General features: G+C 39.0%; 1 protein-coding gene across 2 annotated transcripts in view; it reads right to left on the bottom strand.

Moving 5' to 3' along the window:
• Positions 1-15,890, bottom strand: part of TRMT9B (tRNA methyltransferase 9B (putative)) — a 126,698-nt gene that overhangs the window by 108,787 nt on the left and 2,021 nt on the right. For both annotated transcript variants that reach the window (XM_018069479.2, XM_018069474.2), the window contains exon 2: positions 5,525-5,653. The gene's annotated coding sequence lies outside the window, so the exon portion shown is untranslated. The remainder of the gene's footprint in view (positions 1-5,524; positions 5,654-15,890) is intronic.

Here is a 15,890-nt window from a genome sequence, read left to right as displayed (position 1 = left end):
AAAAAGAATTTCCTCATCTCGTTCAGCACTACCTAACACCTTCCATGAAAACAATGGAATTTTTAATAAGCATCATGAATTTGCTTCACAATTAATTTTTAATTCGTCTTGAGCATCTTCACAGACTTTTTTTGTAGGGCCTGATCCTAACTCCAAGAGCCAAGGAGTGGAACTACAAGACTGTCTCTCCACTACAGGAGAAATAGCAGCGTCTTCTCAAAGGAGTATGTACTTTTTGATAGGGCAGTGCTAGTAGTTTGCAATATGGATTAAAGCAGGACTACAGACAAGCACAGATAATCATAATGACACTAACACTGATTGCTTTGGAGGAAGTTCACACACTCTATAAACAGTTCAAAAATTTCTCTTCTATAACCTCTAATATGCAGTAGTGACCCTGACCAGAAGACCCACTGCACACCAAGAAGCCGGTGACCCACACAGCAGTTAAGCAGAGTAGGTCCACCAGTGCCGTGCTGCACACCCAGTTTGGTCTTCAGACTTCCATTGTGCAGCACCTTCCCCTTGGCTGCAGGACAAACTCAACCAGCACACTGCAACCAACAGCTCCTACTTGGTACCAGTGATTCCACCACCTGCATGTCCTTCCCCTTATCTAAAAGTGCAAGTAGTTTCTGTTTCCCTTCTGTCAGACAATACAAATTATGAAGCAATGAATCAAGCTGCTAACTTGTAAGAAGAGCCTATAATAGCTCAAATAACTAAAAAGGGGCAAGCCTTTGAAAATAGGACCTGCACAGCACACTTCTCACCAATCACAGGGAAGATAATCCACTGACATTTTTGGAAGGCAGAAAAGCACACTGTACCACTTTTACAGACAGAAGTACAAACAGGGGTAAAAGCAGTAATTTTTTTTTTAATTTAAGGCAGTTATTACTCTCTTCATTTAAAACTCTTCTTGATTTTGTTTCAGAAAACACTAAGCCTTAGAGAAGCTAATGCAAATGTTTTTAAAAAGGTTATAAATACATTGTTCTGAGGTATAATACACATTTTCATGCATATATTTTATTTCAATAGGATAATCATATGAGAATTGTAGGAATGAGGTAAGCAGTGGAAACAATAGTGGAATCTAAGGTAAAACCCAGTATTCCAAAAACCAAAATTAAAAAAAAAAATCAAGTGACTCAAATATCTAAGACAATGACATCGTACAAGTCCTTACTTAAAAGCAACAATCAATCATTCTATAGGCATTGTTATTTCTTATATAAATCACATTAAAATTATAATTTTAAAGCAAGATTTCTTAATATAGTCATTCTGGGGAGAAGCTGTTATTTGCAGTAAGAATTGATAAAAGCATTATGCTTTCTATTGAGATCTACAGAAAGGAGGCCATTGTTGCAAAATGAAGCAGTACCAAGATTGAAGACTTGTTTCAGATTTACTGGTGCATATTATCATTCACATGCTTCTGTTTAGGGCAGGAAAGGAAGGATCGGAGGTTCCTTCCAGTTAACATTGCACTTCCAAAACAGTTGTGGACACAGGGAAATCTAAACTATAGTACAATCTGAACACAACCTATATTTTGCTTTAGGTGACAGCAGAGAGTAGAAAGCAGCCACATCCATGACTTTCCATCTTTACACCATCTGTAAAGAGGTGATTTCAGTGAGAAGAGAGACAGCTCAGTCCCACTAGTGTAACTACAATCAGAGATATGCAGGATGACTTTGGAAATGTACATTACCTACCTTCCCTTTTGCTTCCTCCTTCCTAATAATTACTTATTCTACCTAAAACTCCCCTCTACAAATACCTGATATTTCTCTTACAATGTAAGTCTTTTTCAATGAGAAAGACACTTGAATAAATGAGACTATAGGCTGACGCCTTCTTTGTTCCTCATTCTTAACAGGCAGACTCTGCTATGCTATAATCTATCAGCACATAGCTTATTCAGAAACCTTTCATTCTGATGTATTATTGTTTATTTAACCATAACAGTTTACTTAGCTACTATGTCTAAGATATGACTCAGCCCTACAATCATTATAACCTGCTTTTAAGGTTGGAATCAATTACTGACCAAACTATTTTGTTAATGATGTTGCAGAACTCAAAAATTCTGAGAGACTGTTACCCACAGGCACTAGTCCTGTAACCACCAGAGTTTTACACTAATCATTTTTACTAAGGTCATCCAGGTACCAAGAAAAAGAACCTCTGAGGGGGTTTGTTTTTTTTTAATAAATAACAGTATCATTTAGGTTAGGATAGACCTCTGAGATCATAGAGTCCAACCTCTGACTAATAACCACCTTGTCAACTAGACCATAGCACAAAGTGCCACATACAGTTGTTTCTTGAACACTCCCAGGGATGGTGACTCCACCTCCCTGAGTAGCCCATTCCAATTCTTAAAAACACAAAAGTTTAAAAAGAATAAAGAAAAACATGTTGCACCTTCTATTTCTACAATTAATAATAAATATTTACGTCTAGTCTACATAGTTAACTTTTGGCTTAGATCTACGTCCAGGAATTAAGGTGTTAAAGCAGTAGCAGCAGAAGGATGAAATATTACAGGAGCCATGAAACTTGACAGAGTGAGCAATACATCAAATCTCCACGGCTGAGAGCCCCAGGACACAAACCAAGCACTTTGTAAGATGAAGGCTCTGCGGTGTGTCACAAAGAAAAACGATGGTAACAGCTGGTCGGGTTTTCAGCTCTTCAGTGAAGGGTAAGTATGAACTGAGTGTAAGGTGGGGCTCTCAGGTGGTCTACCAATACCAGCATAGCAAAATGCAAATGTGAAACAGATCCAGCATGTCAGCAAATCCCTGAAAAACAGCAGGATAAGCTGTTCACTTAAAATATCATGATATTTTTTTATTAGAGGTAGAAATATGAACATAATAAAATATGTGAGTTTAAAAATACTCTCATATGCATGGGCTTATCACAGTCTTTCAGCTCTTCCTGGAAAATCAGGAGTTAAGGGACACAAATCATTAAAAAAGATCCCTAAAATGTAATGCTTATATATAGTATGACAAGGACAGAACATGTAAGAGACATGGGATGGGCTACTTACCACAGAGCCATCTGTGAGAAAGTGTGATCAGCCAAGACTCAATACGACTGAAACTTAGTACCACTGCATGGACAAATTACATCCAATATATGTTGGAGGAAAAAACCTCCAACTTGTATTGCTTTTTCAGGAACGAAAAAGAAATTAAGTGTTCCTTTGTCCCTGCATAGAATATTTGTGGACAACAGCCAAAGACCAGGTACTCAATTATCTTCTTGTATAAATATGGTGAAGGAGAAAGATAGATGGGAGAAAGACTGAAACACAATGTTCTTTATACAATCATGCTGAAAGGAAGAATTTGAGTGTTCATTTCTCTCCTGTAAGATCTTGTGTTCCACTGAACACAACTGATGTCTTTGGTAAAAGTGAAATAACGGTGTATATTTCCTGCAGCACGCCTGTAGAAAAGGTTGAAGAGATGTGGTTGTGATATCCTAGCCTATAGTGCACAGTGTGCTGCTGGGTGATGCTACTAATGCCCAAGCAGCAAACAGGACATAAGTAACAGTAAATAGGTACAAGCCACAGTAGAAAGGGGATACTGAATATTCAGAATAAGTTATTGCCAATTAGGTGATTTAACAAGATGTCTTCTGCCACCTTGACTAAATTTAAAGTAATCACTTTTTGTCCAGCTCAGATGTTGTGCACATAACACTACATTTAGTAAAGAGTACTATTCATAGTTTGGGGAAAAAAAATAATGTATTGTCTATTCTCATTGACATGAAATATTTGCCAAGTGCTCTAAAACCTCTGAAGAAAGGACACCCATTAGATAAGAAAACACCCATTAGATAAGGAAAAAGTGGATATACATGCAAACTCTATGGAACTCTACGGATAAGAAATATCTACGACAAGGAGTAGTTGCTCCTCTGATCCCAAAGACCTAGTCTAAGAAAAATAAGTAAACCCGAGTTTTGTAACTTTAACAACTCCTTTTGAATTTTAAAAGACTGATAACAATTTTATCATTATCTAGAAACTCAGTGATCTATCTAGTACTAACAACACTGATGTACACTATCTGGTTGTAGGCAAAGATACTTGACAATCATGGTCCATAGTAGGACACCCTTTTCCAGCCTGAAGTCCAGTCCAGTAGTAACAAATAAGGGGCTTTCCCTTTCACTTACCACTGTAAGTAGGCTGCCAAGTATTTTCTGATTTCTATATGCATTCCTTAAAATGTATTTAATTTACTGAAACTCTGAATTTAATTCTACATTTATTATTGACCACCCAGAAATGAGAGGTTTTTTTCAAGAGGCTAGATATTAGCATAATAAGCTTTTTTCATTCCTTCTCCCTTGGTTTAAGATTTGGTTTTACAACACAGGCATACTTTTAATGCAAATATGATGTAATGACTTTAATTCTTCTCTTTTTTTACTTTCTCTTTAAGAAAAAAGAAGAATAATTATTATAAATTAAAAGAGACTGCTTCTATTTGGCAAACTATATTCAAAACCAAATATATCTCAATATAATTTATCTCAGAGGATGATCATAAATAGATGCAAACATCCAGCTTGATAGGAAGGGATATATTAGAGAGCATATATATTCTCTCAGGGAATATATTAGAAAATATTAGAGAATATATAAACAGATACCAACATAAATTGTTCTTTAAATATCAAATTAGAACACAGAACACATACCTCAATTATTACCTTTTCTTTTGCTATACATTATTTTTAAAACAATCAGTTTGTACTTTTTCTTTAATGTTACTACATTAACACACAGAAAAAAAAGGTAGTATATGTAACATAACTGTTAGCCAGCAGCTTTCAGCTGAAGGAAAACATCCTGATAAGCTGACTTTTTGCTTTTTGCACACTTTCTTAGTGAGCAATTTTTATTAAAAAAAATCTTCTTTAATTGAAGACCTTTTAGTACTTCCTTCACTATTATTCTGGTTTTTGTTCATTATTCAGTTACAGTCCTGCACCAATAGCTCCTGCACTTTATCTCTTTAAATTTAGTACTTCACACCATAAATGCAATGTTATTTGAATAACTTCAATTAATATTAATAGGAGCACATATTCCACTGAATATTTAGCTATTTTATAAATCTGGATATTACATGCAACTCTCTCACCAGGCAACACTGGCTGAAGGAAAGAGTCCAATCAGTCCAAAGTTTCACTTCTTAAAAAAGACAGGCAAATATGACTTATATCTGCAGCTAAATTACTTTTTTAAACTGGAAAAAATTAAAACAAAACCTTCTTATCACATTTTTAAGTTTGATGCCCTGCACATGTAGAAACATTCAGCTATATTTTGGAATGCACAACCACATATCATCACATATGGGAAAAAGAAAAATACAATGAACATGAATAAAGGGAAATGAGTGACTTCACACATTGGTGTTTCCAGGATAGTCAGTGTATTTCCACAATTTCAAAGTATAATTGACAGACTTACCAAACCCCAGGAAGGCAGCAGCATTATTGCCACTCCATAGGAACTTAATTCAGATCATAACACAGACAACACCATGTGCTTAAAATTCACAGTCTAGAGTCCTCTTAACTGTAGAATCCAATTACCATTCTGTTAAAAAAAAAAAAAAAAAAAAGAAGAAGAAAGCATCAGAGCTTGTGGTATTCTGTTAAATCACAGCCAGGATAACAGAAGGAAGTGAGAAAACAAACGCCTCCCATACAGCAAACTATTGTTGCTGTGTATCCCCATTAAACAAAAAAGATTCAAATCAACATATGGCAGAAAAGTGAGTCTACCCAGCAAGAGACAGGGCTATTGGAAAAAAACACGATTCTGCTAAAGCTGCGCCACTGTGAAGCAAAGAATTCTGTCCTTTGTAGGAACAGAAATGATGTGTGAGAATTAGCCCAAGGAACTGGGCATTTAGCAAGGAGTGACAGATCCTCATCTCTAATTCACACTCCCAAGACTATTTAAACTCCTGCAGTCACTCTTTAAGATACACTACTTAGAGGAAGGTGACAAGTTTGAACACGGTTAGACAGAAACAAACTGAATCTTCTAACTCTCATATCAGTAATCTAACAGATAGGTTGTTAAATAAAAGGTTATTCAGTCTCTCCATCCTTCATGTTAAAAGCAAGCAGCTACAGCAAACTGAGAATCTCTGAATATGAGAGTGCCTGTTGTGGCCTGAGAACACTGACAAAAGAGTGTCCTTGGACATTTCAGCTGAGGACTGAGGCTGAATGGGAAATAGGTGCTAAACTGCTCTAGCTGCTGCACACTGAATGTGCACACAAGTAAAATCCAAGACACTCTAAAGATACAATTAGAACTAAGTGAGAGCCTTGTGATTCAAGGCACTTCTGTGTTAGGCAGCAGCTGTGTGAGCTGTCATCACATTTTTTAACTTAGGCACCTGAATTCTTCCTAAATCCTACTTTAGGTATTTAAGTCCTTTATAGGATCAAGCCAATAAACTCTCTCTCTGTCTTTACCTCCTTAAGTACTTTAGATCCTATTATGTTTTGCCTCCCTTTTTATTTTAATAAGATCTTTATTTTTTTATCATGTAGTTAATTATTTATCCCATGTATGGTCATTTTTTCTTATACTCACTAATGCATACATAATTACTAAGTGGAATTAAATAACTTACTATGGGCCTTTCTCCAAAAGTACTGAGAAACCATCACTCCAATTTTCCCAAAGGGAATTAGGATCCCTTGGAAAATCCACACTGCAGTGTTGTACAGAAATGATACAGTGGTAGCAGTCTATCTTTGTTCAGCTCACTTGAACTAACTTTTGAGACCAAGCTACAAATGCAGCTTTGTGGCCTTTCATACCTAAAAAAAATTACTCAAAGCCAACTTCTGCCCAACACTGTGTTGCACAAACAAGGATTAGTGTTTGTTTTACTGCAGTGATGTTGGGCATTTTTCCATTTAAAAATCTGTCAGCTGGAACTATCTCACTAAAGCCCTAAAAGTCTACTAAGCAACAGAGAACAAACTGAAACAAAACAAAACCAAGTTGGTTCTGAGCATTATTTCTTAGGCAAGGCTGAAGTGACTCAAACATCAAACATGAATTTTAATGATTTTTAGCTATTTTAGGACAATATAAATATGATAAAGCTGAGGCAAAATATTTTTATTCATAGATATTCACAGATGAAAAACAGAAAAGGTTTTTCTAACTAGATCTGTTTTTAAAAGTTGGAGATTACTGTAGGCTTTCAAGAAAAACTTGATTTTCTCTAATAATGCATATATATAATTGTTAATTTTGCATATCATGATTTATGTAAGGAGGGTTGGAAGCCAGAGCTGGTTTTGGCTGCTGATTTAATAGGAATTTGGAAGTTTTGCAACTCCAGCTACAGAAAAATGGCAGGAAGCTAGGCTATTGCTATGGAGCCAGGAGGTGACCTTTGACAAGAGATGGATTTCTCAAACTCAGTTTCTTGTTCCACAAAAGGGGTTTTACCAAATGAGAGTCGTGTGGGGACTACTCCCATGGTGGAGCTATTCTGGAACACACAGAAATCACCCATGCTATCTTCCTGGCTATTTGCAAAACACTTCTCATAAAAACCTATTCATGTTTTGTCACATTATCTGAACAAATACTGTCCTACAAAGTATTGCCTTCCTGATCAATGGGTAGGGCTAACTTTTTTTTTTTTTAATTTGAAAAAGTGTTGTGCTGGAAAATTTCAACTAGCTGTAATAGAAACTGCAAATTCATTTCACATGTGCTACCTCAGAGTCACCAACTGCATGCTAAATAAGTAAAAATTTATATTGTGAAGAAATCCGAGGCCATTCTCTAGCAGTTAACACATAGAAGGCATGAATACCCATAAACCATTTGCAAGTTGTTATGTTCATTTTCATTCTGAAACAATTACAAAAAATATTATTACAGTGATATTAAATGTGTCAGAGAAGCATTTCACATAGCTATTTTCATGGGACTGTTTATTTTGGTGTTTTGCTGTTTTCTTGTGTATGGATTTTTTTAAAAAAAACCCCAATAAAATGGCATTTAGCAAAAATTTTATGAGTAGTAATAAGCTGATGTCCCATGAGAGGATTCAACTTAAACTCAACCAGTCTTTCCCATTTAAAGCCATCACGAAAGGTTAAAGTATGGTCTGTTCTGTGCTTCACTGCATCCACTTAAAGTAAAACATGCTCAATTCAGCTAAAGGACTGAGAATGCCATTTAGTAGTGAAAAGTAAAAAAATAGTGGTTTAAATAGTCATAATCTAGCCCCATGCACAGGACTGAGCAACCCCTCTTGCAGAGATGCTGGTATTGCTTTCAGAGGACAGGGCAGTAGCTGTAAGCACTTCCTCTGTTGAATGCCAGCAGAGAAGGCTCAAGGTGGCTAAATTTGGATTTTGCTGCTTTCTCTCCCTATCCCATTTTTGCAACCACATAAGTAGTGGCTAACATGCATCTCTACTATACATGAAATTAGTATGGATATTTTGCTGCACTGACAACAGCTGCCTTCCCTGTCAATCCTGCTGGTGTGTCAGGTATTCTAACGTGGGCACGGGGTTAGGTAGATGCCTTATTTCTGTTGTCTTTCAATGAGAGAGATTCCCTCTCCTTCCCTCACACTTCTCCTAAAGTCTTCTTCTCAAAGTGAGCTTGTACTTTTTCTCAGGGCCTGGGAGACCTAGCAATAGTTCCTTTATTACCTTGCTGAAACCTTCACTGTGTAATAACAACTAAGTGGTGGACTGAATATTCAAAAAGTTTAGATAGCAGTTTGTCAACTGTTTTTCTCTTTACTAACTTGTTTCCTACTGATTTCTTCTGTGCTTCAGACTGAATCCAGCCCCCTGCCGCAACAGCCTAGCGTGTCAGGTAATCCCTGTCCTGGCATTAACAAGCACTGTTTCACAGTGTGCAAATCCTCCCACTGCTTCTCAGAAACCATCTCATAATCTCACTTCAGATTCTCAGAAGCATTTTCTTAATCTTTAGTCTAAATTTCTTCTGGTCATTAACTTTTTTCTCATGTTTCACTTCTTATCTGTCCTTATAGATCACTTACAGAGAGCAATCATGTTCCCTCTCCATCCTCCTTTTGGTAAGACAGTGGGGCAGCAAGCAAGTATTTCTCCAATTCTTGTTGTACAGTAAATCTTGTGTTCCCGATTATAATTTTGTTGCTTCTGTTAAAGTTTGTTTACAAATAACCTGACCAGAATCGTATGTTGTGTGCTTATTGACAGTTCACCAGTCATGTATAGCAAAATTAATAATTCCTTATCTCAACAGTAAAAAAAAAATGTAGTATTGTATCAGCTTTTTTATAGCTCTTTCTCATCTTCTATCATTTCCCATTAATAAACTCTCAGGATCCAGCAAAAATTTTTCTCAATAGATGTACATGCTTTGGCACTTGCACAACTACACTTTTTTCATTTCTATTATCCCAGTAATTGAGCAGGTCTGTTTCTTCCTGTCTGACATTTTTCTCTTCAGTTTATTGACAGCACTTTCTTACTTGCTGCCAAACCAAATGATCAGTTTCCTACCTTTTGTGCAAGGGTCACCGATGAAAATATCAACTAAAATTAGTACCATGGCTGATCCTCAAAAAATGCATATGAAGTGTGCTTCCAGACACAAGAAGCTCTTCCTATCGCATGATCCATTTCCATATGCCTCTTAATAGCATCTTTCAGATTTGACAACTTTTTACCAACTGAATCTTAACTGTTTTGTTAAAAAATTTCCATGTGGCTCATTGTATTAAATACTTTACTTAAGTCCAAAGAGACAAAAGCCTGAGCACTGCCTGTCTGCAGAATATAATTTCTGTTACAAGAACAAATGCAGACTGAGTTAGGTTAGCTTAGTCTATGTTCGGTAAATTCATGTTTTATTTTATCCTATAATCCATTTAGCTTCGTGTCTTTCATTAATTTTTCACTTGAAAATGTGTTCTACATCCCTAACACAGTATTAAGATCAGCTTAATTGGTCTGTACTTGGTGAATTCCATTTTCTTCCTTCTTGTAAGCAATACTGTGATTGCTGACCTACAGTCAGTGTCACAGATTTTTGAAAATCTGATGGTCATGGCTGTCAATTCTGTCACATTTGGAAACCTCCCCTAGCTGAGATTTTCTTCTATCTTTGAACAAAATCTGTTACAAACTTTCACACCCTTCATACATTTTACCTTTAATGCCAGAGGTCCCTCTTTGTCCTTTGTGTTTTTAAAACAAAGTATTGTGATCATAATCATCAAAGTGAGAGAAATCTCATTAAGATAAATCTCAAAATAAGTAGTTCCTGGATGGAGGAAAAAAAAGTCAGTCCATAACATTGGTATGTTAAGACTGAAAACAGCTGTTTTTGGAGATGAGCTGAGACTTCCCAGTACCACAGGCAAATTAGCATTCTCCTAACTGGGAAGAAGGGCTGGGGACCAGTATCTGCTATACAAATGGGAGGAGAAACAGAAAAGAGCAGTTTTGACACCACTCAGCTATGTCTCCTGCGCAGCTCAAATGACTCTCAAGACCACAACATGTGCTCAACTGGTGTATTGCCATTCTTGCAGTACCCAAAGGTTTCTTTGAGTGCCATAATAGAGCTGGGGAAGGAGGCTCCTATTTTTGCAGATGTCTGCCCAGAAATGAGTCAGGAGTTGTCTTGGATATCCCTAGCGCTCAGATGTCCCCCCATTTTACATCCCCACATCCTTGAAGTTCTCTGAGATCCATAAAGAGAACTATTTCTGTAAGTTTAAAGGAAGAAATTCCATTTAAGACATGTTTCAAAGCTTAGATAATTTAGTAAGCCCTCCAGATATGATAAGGAGTAAAGGCCAGGAGTAATGCAGTGGAGTAGAAAGGAGGGACTTAAGCTTTCCCTTTACCACTAGCAGTATGCATCCCTGGAACAATTAGAAAATATCTTACCCTTGTATTTATTCATAGAATCATAAAGGTTGCAAAAGACCTGCAAGATGAAGTCCAACTTCTGACTTAAAACCACCACGCCCAGTAAACCATAACATGCGTGCCACGTCCACATATCTTTTAAATACCTCCAGGGATGGTCATTCCACCACTTCCCTGGGTAGCCTCTTTGTCCTGGGTTACACAAAAATTCTGGTATCTACCTTTTCTTTTCTCTTTTCTCCAAAAATGCCTTTTTTTGCTTTTTGGTGTTCTGCCTTAGAAGGTGTCAAAGACTCCTGAAATGTCCCCTGATCCAGTATGACATCATCCAGTGCAGAAATCCCTGCGCCAAGGGAGGTACTTGGCATTGCTCCCACCTAGCCTAATCCCAATAAAAGACCACACTTGGATTTCACTCAACACTTGGTTTTCTTCCCTCACCACACAGGACTTTAATGACTACCCGGGACTTCCACCACACTGCCTCAACAGACCTGGACTGCGACCACCACTTCGACCAACAAACATGGAAATCGTGACAACCAAGTCTCATCTCTGGATCTAACAGGTGTCTTGAGGGTTCTTCCAGTCCCCTGGGGGGTCTGCAGCTCTGCTCCCACTGCCTGTACCAGCACTGCAGCCTCACTCCAGCGCCACACAAGTGTCTGCTGGTATCAAAACCCAGGTATCTGCTGTTTCCTGCCAGCACTGACTTTCCAACCATTCCTGTCAGGTTTTCTGGGTGAGAGAGGCAAACCACATGGAAGGGCAGCCATCTGGTGTCTGTCCAGTGGCCAGGTGTGTTTTCTCCGTGTGGGGGAGGCCAGGTGCCATCTCGATTTGGTTCAGTGGCCAGAGCTTGGAAGTTTCTCCTCACCGGTTGGTTTAACCCAGTTTTATCAATATCGTTATTAACATTCTTCTTGGTAAAGAGTTATTTTTGCTCTTACATCTGGGCCTATTTGGTCTCTGTCTATATTGGAGAAACCAGGGGTATTGAATCAGAGGGAGGAGACTTCTGTCAAAGTCTGCACCCTCCCAAACTGCCTCAAACCAAGACACTGTTCCAATGCTTAACCACTCTTTCAGTGAAGAAATTCTTCCTGGTATCCAACCTGAATCTCCTCTATTGCAACTTGAGGCCATTTCCCCTTGTCCTGTCACTAGTTGCCTGGGAGAAGAGGCCAACTCCCACCTAACCACGACCTCCTTTCAGGTAGTTGTAGAGAGAGAGAGAAGCTCTACCCTGAGCCCCCTTTTCTCCAGACTCTAGCACCCTCAGCTGCTCCTTGTAGGACTTACATTCCTTCCCCAGTTCTGTAGCTCTTCTCTGGACACACTCCAGCACCTCAATTCCTTCTGTGTGGAACTGGACTGGGTATTCGAGATGCAGCCTCACCAGTGCTGAGTACAGGGGGACAATCACTTCCCTGGTCCTGCTGGCCACACAATTTCTGATCCCACCAAAATCACACTACCTTGCTGGCAAGCCCCAGCCTTCATTCCCACCTGCCCTGCTCAGCAGGTTCTGGGCACCATCACCCCAAGCACAAAGTCACCCAGCAGGAGTAAGTTCCCAGGGCTCTCTTGACAAAGCAGGCAGACGCCCCCCAAAACTATAACTGAAATGAAAACAGGGCTGTAGATGCATGTCTCTGACTTATCTGGAGAGGTGCAAAGTTTTCTGGGCCAGGTGATCTGACTCCCAGTTGCCTTGAAAAGGAGAGCTACATGCCCCTGGGAAGAGACAAAACTCCTCTTCCCTCTTCTCCTCTTGGATTCCATCTGCCGGGGTAGGATTTAGCCCTCCAAACTCTGACAATCAAACCAAATGCCAACTCTGTCCTTGGCACAAGTGGGAAAGATCCTGCAGCTCCTGTCTCTGATGAACAACTTGCCCACTGCAATGCCAGTGAGAGGACTGGGGAGGCCATTCTGGGGCACCTGTCTCAACACTCCCCTGAGGTTTCCCCCCGGTTCAGAAGAGCCCACTGTACAGCACACTGGAGCACTCTACTGCGGATCATGCCTCCCAGAAACACGGCCTGTACTGCACGAGGTGTCTGGGTCTCAAAGCATGTCCTCAAGCTTTCCTTAGCCTTGCTGAATATGTGCCAGGACTGATATGGTTGACATACTTCTGTCATTTGGCATATGCAGAACCAATGTGCCTTCTTGCTGAAGTCTTCTGGAGGCAAAAAGAGGGAGCAGCAGGTAGATGCATGCCCTGACATCTCTTTCTGTGTTAAGTCTCTCTTATCAAAGTGGTGGGGACCTGAGGTCCCGAGCAGAGGGAACACAAAACCATAAAACCATTTAGGTCGGAAAAGACCCTTGAGATCAAGTCCAACTGCCCAGCACTGCCAAGGCCACCACTAAACCATGTCCCTAAGTGCCACATCTACATGTCTTTTAAATCCCTCCAGAGATGGTGACTCCACCACTGCCCTGGGCAGCCTGTTCCAATGCTTGGCTACCCTTTCAGTGAAGAAAGTTTTCCTTTAAGCCAATTCCACACCTCCTTTTGGGCCATTTGAGGCCATTTGCACTTGTCCTATTGCTTGTTTCTTGAGAGAAGAGACCAACCCCAACCCCCAGAGCATTGATCGAGATATGAAACCAAACTTGTCCCAGCACTGAGCTCTGGAGAATACTACTAGTGACTGGCTGCCAGCTGGATGTAACTTCATTTACCACCACTCTCTGGGCCTGGCCATCCAGCTTGTTTTTAACCCAGCAAACAGTGCACCAGTTCAAGCCATGAGCAGCCAGTTTCTCCAGGAGAATGGTGGGAAATGGTATCAAATGCTTTACTAAAGTCTAGGCAGACTGGATCCACATCCTTTTCCTCATCCACTGGCAACTGCCATATTATCATGCTAAGAAGTAGAATTCACATTTCATACTGAAGGAAAATCCCAACAAGCACTTGACTATTCAGTGGTTTATTTAGACAGTTATGGGTTTGTGCAGCAGAAGTCACTTCATTTAAAAAATGTCATAAAAATGCTAAAATTCTTGCCTTTGCCAAAAGAAAAAGAGACTCTTAAATAAGTTTTGTTTGTTTAAATTTCTTTTCTTTTTGGAAAGACTGGCCTCTGGGATGAACTCTACTACCCTCAGCTGCTCATTATAAGACTGATGTTCCAGACCCTTTACCAGCTCTGTTTCTTGGGATATATGTTGAGGCACTGTAAAAATGGGGCTCTGCTCCAGATTTTCAGTATGCAGGTATTAATTTCTCGGTCCACTGCTTATTCCCTTAGCCTGGCTTGGGTTTCCTTCATTTTGTTTATACTGCTCTTGATTTCTGAATATCTTAAATCAGAATCATTGCATATAATTTACCTAAAGCAGAGTCAAACACAATTTGAATCACTAATTTATTGTCATCTCATGTTTAACTGGGTTGCACACACTGCTCACACAAGGAATTGCTTGGGAAAACATCCAATCAATAGCTTAAAAAGGGTAAGAAAGGAATGTACATCTGCCTCACTGAAGGCACAGTGCTTTGCAGGTAACTTTCTGAATGAGGACAACCAAGACTTCCATAAGCAGTAGCACCATACTGCTCTACGGCATGAAGAGAAAGGACAATCCCTGACATCTTTCTTAGAATGGCCCATGTGAACTGCACAGTCGCAAGGTTTTGTTGCTTTAAAGTACCACTCATCTGACCCTGCAAGGGGGGGAGCGGAGATTTTTGTGTGCACTATTTTTAATGCAGTGGTGGTGGAGCTGTGTGTTATCTAATCTAGTAAAAAGTTGCATATCTTTTTTTCCTCTCTTACATAACCATCACATTTGATGGTAACACAGTGAAAGATGTGAAAACTGAGGTGGCTTTTTTCTTCAGTTAAATATGCCAAAGGTAAAATAATAAACCAAAACCAAAGCTTGAAGAATCAACTGTTACTTAAAGATATAAGAATGTCAGCACTGGTTAATACCAAGGTCCTACTAGGATCAGTACCATTTCCAACAGGGATAAAAATTAATGTCTAGAGAACAAGGACAAGGTGAATATATAGTCGGATTTCTCCCTAAATAATCTCCCAGATTCCTGACATCTCTACGGCTGGTTAGAGCTGTGTAAAAGGCCAGGTTCCCATCTATTCATCCATCCTACACCAAATCCCTTCTTTCACTGTTTCAGTTTTGAAGAGAAAGATGGGAAAAACCTCAACTCTCCCACTCCAAAACCTCAAGGCTGACAAAGCCATGAGTATTTTGCTCACTAGAAATTAAGAAAAATAGCTGATTTTGTTCATTATACTCATAACTGCTTGAATCATCAGTGTAAATGCTAACATATGAACTTTTATAGGAATCATCGGAAGTAGCAATGGTGGAAACAGGTTTTCATTTCTATTGTTCTAAATTTTTCCTGCAGAGGACAACCTGACTATCCTAATTCCAGTCCCCCAAGCCCTTGAACTTTGTCCTGTTTTATTTTTCTACTCTACTTCCATAGGTAATGTAATCTGAAATGCAAAAATAAAACTATTGCTCTCTTTAACAGTTCAGGTTTTACTTCTGTCCAATTTCTCTGGCTATCTCCCTGATACTTTTTGAGGGGTCAACTCACACTTGCATGTCCACACCAGAATCCATAACCCATTAAAACCATTTATAATAATTCAAAGCATTTTACATCATCCCATCACCATTCAAGTTCATACTATAAACATCTTTTCGATACTTAAGAGTGTAATTTCTTAACTCACTCCATTTTTTAATTAATTACTCTAAGAGACTATCTCTCCTGTCAGTGTTTAAAATATACTCACGGTCTCCTCATATTTCAATTACCATTACATCTTTTATCTTTTACTTTAGGAACTTGAAAGACACTGTAAAGGCAAAGGATGTAGCTTGGAGTGGTTGAATTCAGACAA

The sequence above is a fragment of the Manacus vitellinus genome, unplaced genomic scaffold (assembly GCF_001715985.3).
Source record: "Manacus vitellinus isolate BGI_N305 unplaced genomic scaffold, ASM171598v3 scaffold_0_pilon, whole genome shotgun sequence".
Lineage (NCBI taxonomy): Eukaryota > Metazoa > Chordata > Aves > Passeriformes > Pipridae > Manacus > Manacus vitellinus.
This window is presented reverse-complemented; position numbering and strand designations above follow the sequence as displayed.